Source organism: Mobula birostris, chromosome 8 (assembly GCF_030028105.1).
Source record: "Mobula birostris isolate sMobBir1 chromosome 8, sMobBir1.hap1, whole genome shotgun sequence".
NCBI lineage: Eukaryota > Metazoa > Chordata > Chondrichthyes > Myliobatiformes > Myliobatidae > Mobula > Mobula birostris.
Window position 1 is genome coordinate 115,249,809 of NC_092377.1, and position 10,803 is coordinate 115,260,611.

Below are 10,803 nucleotides of genomic sequence, written 5' to 3' on the forward strand. Positions count from 1 at the left end.
AGGGTGCAGCTGAATGACATTTCATTGGAAAAGAAAATTTGAAAGTTGTATGTTTTAAGTTGCAGAGAAGAGGGCAGAGCGGAGAGAAGAAGGAATGTGTTAAATTGGGCAGTGGCCAGAAGTCTGAATGTGTTGGTGAGGGTAATGGTGCCATAGGGAAGAGGGTGGTGAAAGATGTTAACCACACCTGATGCGCCTGAAGGAGCTGTGAACAGGAGAAAAACAAAAACAAAAGATGCTGAGCTATAAGATACAAAACAGAACACACAACAGTACACAGTACAGATCCTTCGGCCAACATTCTCATGTCAACCCTTTAACCTCAGTCTGAAACATTGACTGTTTATTCTTCTCCATAGGTGCTGCCTGACCTGCTGAGTTCCTCCAATATCTTGTGTTTGTTGCTCTGGATTTCCAGCATCTGCTTGTGTTTATAACCTACTCTAAGATCAATCTAACCCTTCCCTCCCAAGTAGCCTTCCATTTTACTTTAATGTTCAAGAAGCAAAAACCTGCAGATTCTAGAAATCTGAGATAAAATCAGAGAATCCTGGAAATAATCAGTGTCTGACAAATAAACTGATGTTTGAGTTTGTTGGCTTTTGGTTAGATCGGGGTATTTCTGATGTGACTGGGAAAATTGTTGAGTTCATTGGTAGATCCAGGGGACTGTAATGTTCCACATCATTGGATGAGGTGCTGTTCCTTGACCTTACATCGAGGGTAAACTGCTTTGCCAAAGGCAAGGTCAGGGTAGGATGCAGAGGGATGCAGAATTAAAGTTTAGATTGAATGGAAGTGTTCTGCAAAGTTAGCACCCATTCTGGAGCAACACACAAAGCACTGGAGGGACTCAGAAAGTCAGGCAGTATGCATGGGAGACAGGGATAGTCAAGTGACTGTCCCCTTCCACTGTTGCCACCTGACCGTTGAGTTCCTCCAGTGCTTTGCGTGTGGCTTCAGATTTCTAATGCCTGCAGTCCCTTGTGACTTCAGATCACCCGATCTGAAGAATGCGGGGGAATTTCATTGAAACCTACCGAATGTTGAAGGACTAGATAGGGTGGACGTGGAGAGGATGTTTCCTATGGTGGGGGTATCCAGAACTAGAGGGCACTGCCTAAAAGTTTAGAACAGGTAAGGAGGAATTTTTTTAGCCAGAGAGCAGTGAGTCTGTGGAATGATATGCCACTGACTGTGGTGGAGGCCAAGTCGGTGCGTATATTTAAGGTGGAAGTTGATTGTTTCTTTATTGGTCAGGGCATCAAAGGATATGGTGAGAAGGCAAGTATATGGGGTTGAGTGGGATCTGGGATCAGCCATGATAGAAGGGCAGAGCAGACTCGATGGGCTGAATGGCCTAATTCTGCTCCTATGTCTTATGGCCTGCCTGCTTTATTCCCCAATGTAGAGGAGACCACATCATGAGTGTATTGAGTGTAGATTACTGTACATTAAGTAGGAAGCAGTACCCTGTATGGGGGGGGGGGTGGTGGAGGGGATCACTGCTTCTCTTGGAAGGAATATTTAAAACCTATTAGATTTTTTAACTTTTCTCAGTCTGACGAAAGGTCATCAACCGGGAAAGTTAACTCAGCTTCTCCCTCCACAGATACTGTCTGACCCACTGAGTATACCCAACATTCCCTGATTTCATTCCAGGTTACCGTGGGGGTGCCACAGTTGCAGAGCTGTTAGTGCAGCTCAGTGGGCCAAAAGGGCCTGTTTCACATTCTATATCTAATAAACAAATGAATTCCCAACATCTATGCTTTTTAACCATGATGAGATGGACTCATAATCTACCTGATTACGACCTTGCACCTTATTGCCTGCCTGCACTGCACTTTCTCTCTGACTGTGTGACTTTATTCTGCAGTTAATTATTGTTTTACCTTTTACCACCTTAGTGTACTGTCGTAATGAATTGATCTGTATGAACACTATGCAAGACGTTTTTCACTGGGCCTCTGTATACGTGACAATAAGAACCAATTTACCCATTGGGGACAAATTTTATTTATCATATCTAATTGTGACTAAGCTCCTCACACATACAAAGGTGGCAGAGGAATATCAGCTTATCTTTGGTTTTCCTTGTTGATGCTGAACAGAAGGTGAAGTCGCTGAAAGATCGCTCTATGGAGGACGCAATATCTACCACACTGCACACAGTTTTCTCTCACTTGGACAACAAAGACACTTATGCCAGAATCCTGTACATTGACTTCAGTTCAGCATTCAACACCATCATCCCGCAGAGACTAGTGGAAAAACTGTCGTTGCTTGGCCTTAACACTGCCATATGTCGCTGGATTCTGGATTTCTTGACAGAGAGACCACAGTCAGTCCTTGTTGGCAGGAACATCTCTGACTCCATCACACTGAGCACTGGATCCCCACAAGGCTGTGTGCTTAGTCCATAGCTGTTTATACTGCTAACACATGACTGTGCAGCCAGATTCAAGGAGAACCTGATCATTAAATTTGCAGATGATACCACAGTGGTGGGGCTCATCAGCAAAAATGATGAAACAATGTACAGGGAGGAGGTCAAACACCTAGAGAGCTGGTGCAGGGATAACAACTTGATGCTTAATGTCACCAAAACCAAGGAGATGATCGTCGATTTTAGACGGTCTCAGTCCGAGCACACACCCCTCAGCATCAGCGGCTCTACAGTGGAGAGAGTGGAAAACATCAAGTTCCTTGGGGTGCAGATCTCGGATAATCTCACCTGGTCCAGGAACACCACTGGGATTGCGAAATGGGCCCAGCAGAGATTGCACTTTCTGAGGAGGCTTAAACAAACATCACTCCCCACTAACATCTTAACTACATTCTACAGAGGCGTGGTTGAGAGTGTGCTGACCTTTTGCATCACAACCTGATACTCTTTCTGCAGTGCTGTCAACAAAAAAGCCTTGCAGAGGGTGGTTAGGGGAGCAGAGAAGGTTATTGGGAGCTCCCTACCTTCTGTCCAAGACCTCTTTCAGAGTCGATGCCTCCAGAAGACACGGTACATCATTAAAGACCCCTCACACCCTCTCCATGAACTGTTTGTTCTTCTGCCATCAGATAAACATTACAGGAGCATCAAAACTAAAACCACAAGGCTATTAAACAGCTTCCCCCCACGGGCAGTCAGACTGCTAAATAACTGCTCTACCCGACTCTGCTTTGGACACTTATAACTTGATTTTAACTGACACGTGGCTGTTGTGTTTTACTATTTATTGTTATGTTTATTATTTAGTGTTGCGTTTTGTTATGTTATGATTGCACTGCTCCTGGGAAATGCTGTCTCAATCTGCCCAGCAGAGCTGATGTATAGTTAGAATGACAATAAAGTTTTTCGAATCTTGAATCTTCAACAGAACAACTTCAGCAAAGCTTTGCCATTAGTTACTATTTGAAGTTGGCCCAAGGTGGTAATGTGATGCTCCCTTTTCACTGCTGCCATCAGAAAGGAGGTGCAAGAGCCTCGGGTCTCACACCACCAGGTTCAGGAACAGTTCTACCATCAGGCTCCTTGATCAGCAGAGGAGCCTCAGGTCCCAGATTACTAAGTTCAGAACCAGTTATTATCCTTCAACCATCAGATTCCTGAATCAGTGTGGATAACTTCACTCGCCTCAACACTGAACTGGTTCCACAACCCATGAACTCACGTTCAAGGGCTCTACAAGTCTTGTTCTCAGTATTATTTATATTTTTATTTGTGAAATTTGTCTTCTTTTGCACAATGGTTGTTTGTCAGTCTTTATGTATAGTTTTCATAAATTCTAGTGTATTTCTTTATCTTCCTATAAATGCCTGCAAGAAAATGAATCTCAAGATATGGTGACATGTATGTACTTTGATAATAAATTTACTCTGAATTTGACTTTGACATGAAGCTGATATATCTTGGAGCTTGGCTTTGAGCTCATTTCACTGTCATGGAGATATACTAAGCTCCTGAGGAGACCTACAGCTCATGCGACCTGCAGATTGGTCATCTCTGAGGCTGAAGTACTCAGGTGTTTCCAATGAGTGGACAGTCGCAAGGCTGCGGGACCGACGGCCTCTCAGGACGGGTACTCAGAGTGCGTGCGGCACAACTAGCAGGTGTGTTTGCAGACACTCTATGTGTTAACCTCTCCTCTCCCAGTGTAGAGTGCCCTCCTGCTTCAAAACATCCACCATTGTTCCTGTACCTAAAAAGACCAAGGTAACATGCCTGAACAACTGGCGTCCTGTCACACTCACCTCAATAATAAGCAAATGCTTTGAAAGGCTGATCAAGGATTACATCTTCAGCAGCTTGCTGCCACCCAAACTGGACCCCCTACAATTTGCCTATCGACACAACAGATGACGTAATAGCCACTGTTCTACATACCATCCTTACACATCTGGAGAAGAAGGATGCTTACATGAGAATGCTGTTCTTGGACTACAGTTCAGCATTCAACACCATAATTCCCTCCAGGCTCAACAAGAAGCTCAGAGACCTCAGCCTTGACCCTGCCTTGTGTAGCTGGATCCTGAACTTCCTGTCAGATCGCTGGCAGGTGGTAAGAGTGGGCTCCCTCACCTCTGCCCCTCAACACAGGTGCTCCTCAGGGCTGTGTCCTAAGCCCCCTCCTTTACTTTCTGTATACCCATGACTGTGTCACCACCTACAGCTCTAATCTGCTAATTAAATTTGCTGACAATACTACATTGATTGGCCTAATCTCAAATAATAATGAGGCAGCCTACACAGAAGAAGTCATCACCCTGACACAGTGATGTCAAGAAAACAACGTCTCCCTCAATGTCACAAAATTAAAGGAGCTGGTTGTGGATTACAGGAGGAATGGAGACGGGCTAACCCCTATTGACATCAATGGATCTGGGGTTGAGAGGGTGAACAGCTTTAAGTTCCTCAGCATAAACATCACCAAGGATCTCACTTGGTCTGTACAGACCGGCTGTGTGGTGTAAAAGGCACAACACTGCATCTTTCACCTCAGACAGCTGAAGAAGTTTGGTATGGGTCCCCAAATCCTAAGAACTTTCTACAGAGGCACAATTGAGAGCATACTGATTGGCTGCATCACTGCCTGGTATGGGAACTGTACTTCTCTCAATCACAGGACCCTACAGAGAGTGGTGTGGACAGCCCAGTGCATCTGTGGATGTGAACTTCCCACTATTCAAGACATTTACAGAGAGAAGTGTGTAAAAAGGGCCCAAAGGATCATTGGAGGCCCGAGTCACCCCAACCACAACTGTTCCAGCTGCTACCATCCGGGAAGCGGTACCGCAGCATAAAAGCCAGGACCAACAGGCTCCAGGACAGCTTCCACAAGGCCATCAGACTGATTAATTCATGCTGACACAATTGTATTTCTATGTTATATTGACTGTCCCGTTATATATAATATTTATTATAAATTATTGTAAATTGCACATTGTGACGGAGATGTAACAAAGATTTTTACTCCTCATATATATGAAGGAAGTAAGTAATAAAGTCAATTCAATTCAATGCTGCACAGAAACAGCCCTCTGGCCAATGATCAAGTACCCTTTTACACTCAACATATTCTATCACTCACTTACAGACTTGGGGTCATTTACAGCTGACAATTACTGGACATGTCTTTTGAGATTTCCAGCATGTCAACTCGATTTCAACATTCATGAGAAGTTTGGGTAGGTACTTGGTTGGGAGGGGTATGGGCTGGGTGCAGGTCGATGGAACTAGGCAGTTTAAATGGTACAGCATGGACTAGATGGGCTGAAGGGCCTGTTTCCATGCTGTAGTATTCTCTGACAATTTGGGAGGAACTGGGACTATCTGAGGTGTTGGAGGGGGAGCCCACTCAGGAGAACATGCAGACTTTACACAGGCTGCAACTGAAGTCAGGACTAAACCTAAATACCAAATTCCAAAAGGGTTAGAGAGCATGAGTATATGTACACCATTCGGTGAGAGCAGGTTGGGGATGTGATCATACAGGATTTCAATGGTCCCATTTAATATCAGAGACTATATACTCCGCAGTACACAACCTGAAATCCTTACTCTTCACAGACATCCACAAAACAGAAAGAAAGCTCAAAGAATAAATGACAGAGAAAACATAGAATCATGTGTAATGGACTTGGCCCAAAATATCGACTATTTATGGTCTTTCTGTAGCAGCAGTGTTTGGGCTATGGCTAGAGATAATGGGGGCTTTGGAATGTGCGCCGTCCAATGAAGGGAGTGTTTTTTTTTTGTTGTGTATCTGAGAGCGAGGTGATCTGGGTCTTTTGTTCGGCAGAAGATGGGGAGAGAAGATGCCAGAAAGGAGAGGTCGTAAACACTAGAAAGGAGTGAACTTGGAGTGGGGCCGGGAGTCGATGAAGCCTGGGGAAATTGATGGAGGACCAACAGTAGGGAAACTGTGAGCTCCAATGTGCACATTAGTTTCTTTCACTAAAATGGGCCCTTTTCTTTTTGTTTTTCTTTACTAATCCTTTAGTCAAATTAAGAATTATGAAGTTAAATTGTTTAATTGCATATGGTGTCCTGTCTGTTATTTTGTGGTACTGATTTGTAACGGGGGAACAGATCACACAGCATCCACACAAACAAGAGGTTTTGCACCTCAGATTTCACACGTTGGGCTGTCTTCTCTAGACTAACGCTGACGGCCGAACCTCATGGTTACACAAGCAACAGCAAAGCCCCAAAGAAACTATGATCTCAAAAACCACTGTTCACCCAACAGGTGACATCCCACAGGCTCTCTCTCTGTCACTAATGAGGGAGAGGGAGGTATCCCTGTGAGAGTGGAGGCCAACAACTCACTGTTTCAATGTTACAAGTCTGCAGCGTCGGTTTAGAGATTCCCTGGCTCGAGAATCAGCAAAAATCTCTCTCTGGAGTGATCTCTCTCTCCCTCTCTCTCTAGAGAGAGAAAGAGAGAGAGGGAGAGAGAGAGAGAGAGCGATCACTCCAGTGCAGAGTCGTCTGACAGCCCCATCTTTTGTCTCTCTGTTCTGATCTCCTGTGACCCTTCAGTGGACAACACCAGCGAGGAATTGGGACGTTATACAAAATGAGGCACAAGGTCTGATGATGTTTTCTGCAGCGTAAGCTCGGCTACATCAAGGGTAGCCTACTCTGTCCTGGGTGCAAGATGAGAGGAGAGGGTTTATGATCAAGAACAGCCATAGAATGAAGGTGACTGCCAAAAGGAACATGAAGTCGCACTTTTGACACCGGTTGCAAGGGAGATGGAGACAGTACTTCCCTACAGTTTGACTCCATTCTCTTTGCCTTGGGAAAGTAGCCAACATAATCAAAGACCCCAAGAGATCGTTCTCTCCTTCTCCCCCACCATCAGGCAGAAAACACAAGAGATTCTGCAGGTACTGGAAAATCCAGAGAAACACACACAAGATGCTGGAACTACTCAGTAGATCAGACAGCATCTAGGGAAATGAATAAATAGTTGATGTTTTGGGCTGAGACCCTTCTTCAAGACATCAGATCCTTCATTCATTTCCATTGATGCTGCCTGACCTGCTGAGTTCAAAGTTCAAGTATCCAACAGTATGGCCAAACAACCACCGTGCAAAAGACAACGAATTATGCAAATACAAAAACAAAGAAATAATGATAACAAATAAATCAGCGAGTTGTTTGTTGTGTCTCCCCTCTTGCAGTGAAATGCGGATGCCTCTTTTTCCCTTATTAGGGGGAGAGAGAGCCTGTGGCATGTCCGGGTGAACAAGTAGTCTTTGGGGTACTGCAAGTCTGTGTCTTTTTTTTTGCTGTATGCTTGAGTGCTTGGTGGGGGGCACTGATGCTTTTTTTTTGCTGGTGGGGGAGAGGGGATCGCTGCTTTGCTGCTACTTATGCGTGGGAGGGGGAGCTGGTGGGGGGAAGCTTTGGGGTTCTAATATTTAACTGTCATTCATTCTTTGGGGCACTCCTCTGTTTTCATGGATGTTTACAAAGAAAAGGAATTTCAGGATGTATATTGCATACATTTCTCTGACAATTAAATATACCTCTGAACCTATATATAGAGAACATGAGATGAAGAATTCTAGAAAGTGAGTCCATAGGGTATGGGAACAGTTCAATGATGGGGCGAGAGAAGTGAGCCCCTTTGGTTCAAGAACCTGATGGTTGAGGGGTGATACCTGTTCCTGAACCTGGAGTTACTTAAGTATTTTTGTGTGTTTGCTCAAAAAACACAAAAGCTTGAGGATTATATACCATCAGGTTCAAAGACATCTTCTATCCAATTGTTAAAAAGACTCTTGACAGGATCTCCTTTATGGTCAAGACAAACTCTCAGTCTCCCAGTTTACTGAGAGACTGAGTCATGGCACTTTCACCTCATTTATCCACCTGCACAGAACTCAGTAGCTCTGTACTCTCTGTAGCCGCAACACCATATATTCTGCATTCTGTTACTGTTTTCCCTTTTGTTCTGCATTGATGAAGCTGCATACAGAGAGAGGTGGCATGCAAATCTCAACTAGTATCTCAGTACATGCGCCAATGATAAAACCAGTAATTATCAGGATGCTGGCAATCTTCTGTGAAGACTGAAACAAAATATTAGTTTAAAGTCTCTGATTATCTTCATTTGTCCTCACGGAATTATTATCTTTTACTTTCTATTTTTTGCCAATATTCTTAGTTATCACTAATCTCAACAATTGGGGTTCATTACTCCAATTTATCGACTTCAGCTTCGTTCTTTGGCCACAGATGAATCGTCCTCATAATCGTCAATCTTTCGTAACCGAATATATCTTTGTCGAGAATAATCACTAAATGTCTCCTTTATTTATTACCTTTCAATCTGTTTTCGCAGTGTATTTTAACCAGCTTTAATCTCATACAATTTAATTCCGATACCCTTCGTCAGGACTAACTGAAGAAAGAGCTAGTAAGAGATTTAAAAGTGGGAGGGGGAGGGGGAGATCCAAAATGATAGGAGAAGACAGGAGGGGGAGGGATGGAGCCAAGAGCTGGACAGGTGATTGGCAAAAGGAGTATGAGAGGATCATGGGACAGGAGGCCCAGAGAGAAGGAAAAGGAGGAGGGAGGGGAAAGCTTGTTCCCATTCCAACCTTACTCCTTCGGAACGCTCTGCTCTCCGCTCCCTCCGCACTCATCCTAACCTTACTATTAAACCCGCCGATAAGGGGGTTGCTGTTGCAGTCTGGCGCACTGACCTCTACCTTGCCGAGGCACAGCGACAACTCTTATTTATCCCTCGATCGTGACCCCACCAAGGAGCAGCAGGCCATTGTCTCCCACACCATCACCGACTTTATCCGCTCAGGGGATCTCCCATCCACTGCTACCAACCTTATAGTTCCCACACCTCGCACTTCCCGTTTCTACCTCCTACCCAAGATCCACAAACCTGCCTGTCCTGGCAGACCTATTGTCTCAGCTTGCTCCTGCCCCACCGAACTCATTTTTGCATACCTCGACACGGTTTTATCCCCCCTTGTTCAATCCCTTCCTACCTATGTTCGTGACACTTCTCACGCTCTTAAACTTTTTGATGATTTTAAGTTCCCTGGCCCCCACCACTTTATCTTCACCATGGATGTCCAGTCCCTATATACTTCCATACCCCATCAGGAAGGTCTCAAAGCTCTCCGCTTCTTTTTCGATTCCAGACCTAATCAGTTCCCCTCTACCACCACTCTGCTCCATCTAGCGGAATTAGTCCTTACTCTTAATAACTTCTCCTTTGGCTCCTCCCACTTCTTCCAAACTAAAGGTGTAGCTATGGGCACCCGTATGGGTCCGAGCTATGCTGCCTTTTTGTTGGCTTTGTGGAACAATCTATGTTCTAAACTTATTCTGGTATCTGTCCCCCACTTTTCCTTCGCTACATTGACGCCTGCATTGGCGCTGCTTCCTGCAGGCATGCTGAGCTCGTTGACTTTATTAACTTTGCCTCAATTTTCACCCTGCCCTCAAGTTTACCTGCTCCATTTCTGACACCTCCCTCCCCTTTCTAGATCTTTCTGTCTCTATCTATGGAGACAGCTTATCTACTGACGTCTACTATAAGTCTACTGACTCTCACAGCTATCTGGACTATTCTTCTTCTCACCCTGTCTCTTGCAAAAATGCCATCCCCTTCTTGCAATTCCTCTGTCTCTGCCGCATCTGCTCTCAGGATGAGGCTTTTCATTCCAGGATGAGGGAGATGTCCTCCTTTTTTAAAGAAAGGAGCTTACCTTCCTCCACCATCAACTCAAACGCATCTCCCCCATTTCACGCACATCTGCTCTCACTCCATCCTCCCGCCACCCCACTAGGTGTAGGGTTCCCCTGGTCCTCACCTACCACCCCACCAGCCTCCGGGTCCAACATATTATTCTCTGTAACTTCCGCCACCTCCAACGGGATCCCACCACTAAGCACATCTTTCCCTCCCCCCCCCCCCCCCGCTTTCCACAGGGATTGCTCCCTACGCGACTCCCTTGTCCATTCGTCCCCCCCATCCCTCCCCACTGATCTCCCTCCTGGCACTTATCCGTGTAAGCGGAACAAGTGCTACACATGCCCTTACACTGCCTCCCTTACCACCATTCAGGGCCCCAATCAGTCCTTCCAGGTGAGGCGACACTTCACCTGTGAGTCGGCTGGGGTGATATACTGTGTCCGGTGCTCCCGATGTGGCCTTTTATATATTGGCGAGACCCGACGCAGACTGGGAGACCGCTTTGCTGAACACCTACGCTCTGTCCGCCAGAGAAAGCAGGATCTCCCAGTGGCCACACATTTTAATTCCA

General features: G+C 45.3%; 1 protein-coding gene across 1 annotated transcript in view; it reads right to left on the reverse strand.

The window, feature by feature from the left end:
* The window catches only part of LOC140202284 (FERM domain-containing protein 6-like), a 181,463-nt gene extending 172,581 nt beyond the window's left edge, over positions 1-8,882 (reverse strand). The window contains exon 1 of the mRNA XM_072267178.1: positions 8,836-8,882. The gene's annotated coding sequence lies outside the window, so the exon portion shown is untranslated. The remainder of the gene's footprint in view (positions 1-8,835) is intronic.
* Positions 8,883-10,803: the final 1,921 nt, after the last annotated feature.